Source organism: Ovis canadensis, chromosome 25 (assembly GCF_042477335.2).
Source record: "Ovis canadensis isolate MfBH-ARS-UI-01 breed Bighorn chromosome 25, ARS-UI_OviCan_v2, whole genome shotgun sequence".
Classification (NCBI taxonomy): Eukaryota; Metazoa; Chordata; class Mammalia; order Artiodactyla; family Bovidae; genus Ovis; species Ovis canadensis.
Window position 1 is genome coordinate 39,311,725 of NC_091269.1, and position 1,695 is coordinate 39,313,419.

At 41.6% G+C, this 1,695-nt stretch overlaps 1 non-coding gene across 1 annotated transcript; it reads right to left on the reverse strand.

Annotated features, from left to right (window-relative positions):
• Positions 1 to 1,100: 1,100 nt before the first annotated feature.
• TRNAW-CCA (transfer RNA tryptophan (anticodon CCA)) lies at positions 1,101 to 1,172 on the reverse strand. Its single transcript has one exon. It is a non-coding gene; the product is annotated as a tRNA-Trp (tRNA).
• Between the last annotated feature and the right edge of the window lie 523 nt (positions 1,173 to 1,695).

A 1,695-nucleotide genomic window follows, 5' to 3' on the forward strand; every position in this document is an offset into this window, starting at 1 on the left:
GTTTAGTCGCTCAGTTGTGTCCGACTCTTTGTGACCCCATGAATCGCAGCACGCCAGGCCGCCCTGTCCATCACCAACTCCTGGAGTTCACTCAAACTCACGTCCATTGAGTCGGTGATGCCATCCAGCTGTCTCTTCCTCTGTCATCCCCTTCTCCTTCTGCCCCCAATCCCTTCCAGCATCAGAGTCTTTTCCAGTGAGTCAACTCTTCGCATGAGGTGGCCAAAGTATTGAAGTTTCAGCTTTAGCATCATTCCTTCCAAAGAACACCCAGGACTGATCTCCTTTAGAATGGACTGGTTGGATCTCCTTGCAGTCCAAGGGACTCGCAAGAGTCTTCTCCAACACCACAGTTCAAAAGCATCTATTCTTCAGCGCTCAGCTTTCTTCACAGTCCAACTCTCACATCCATACATGACCACAGGAAAGACCATAGCCTTGACTAGACGGACCTTTGTTGGCAAAGTAATGTCTCTGCTTTTCAATATGCTATCTAGGTTGGTGATAACTTTCCTTCCAAGGAGCAAGCATCTTTTAATTTCATGGGGGCAATCACCATCTGCAATGATTCTGTAGCCCAAAGAAATGAAGTCTGACACTGTTTCCCATCTATTTCCCATGAAGTGATGGGACCGGATGCCATGATCTTAGTTTTCTGAAAGTTGAGATTTAAGCCAACTTTTTCACTCTCCTCTTTCACTTTCATCAAGAGGCTTTTTAGTTCCTCTTCACTCTATGCCATAAGGGTTGTGTCATCTGCATATCTGAGGTTATTGATATTTCTCCCTGCAGTCTTGATTCCAGCTTGTGCTTCTTCCAGTCCAGCATTTCTCATGATGTACTCTGCATAAAAGTTAAATAAGCAGGGTGACAATATACAGCCTTGACGTACTCCTTTTCCTATTTGAAACCAATCTGTTGTTCCATGCCCAATTCTAACTCTTGCTTCCGGACCTGCATATAGTTTAAGTAAGTAAAGTCACTCAGTCTTGTCCGAGTCTTTGTGACCCCGTGGACTGCAGCCCACCAGGCTCCTCAGTCCATGGGATTCTCCAGGTAAGAATACTGGAGTGGGTTGCCATTTCCTTCTGCAGGGAATCTTCCCGACCCAGGGATTGAACCCGGGTCTCCTGCATTGGAGGCAGACGCTCTAACCTCTGAGCCACCAGGGAAGCCCCAAAGGATACATAAATGTGAAAGTAAAAATAAAGAAACTAAATTAATAAATAATTAACATTTGTTTACCATACATATAATATTTGCATGAATCTTTTAAATATCAATGTATTAATTAAGAGTGTTGATTCAAATTATCGGGTTCACAGTTCCTGGAAGTTCAGAGGGCCTAATATTTCACCAATTAGTTTGGCAAAAGTTGCAATGCTGATAATAAGACATGAGTGGGACTGTGTGGAGAATTGATTTAATATAAGATATGTATTTTCTTTAATAGAGCATAGAACAACTAATAATTTCACATAGAGCTAAATTCCTTTAATGAAGAAGAGGAGAGATAATTTATAGTTTGTCTGTCACATAAGGAGAGTGCACCCTACCACCATATGCACAGAGACATGATGAGACTTAATATATCTAATCAGTGATATAACTATGTCTGATTTTAATGAAATGTTATATGTTGCCACAAAACAGTTCATTATGTGAAGCTAGGCATTCCTGTTTTATTAATACATG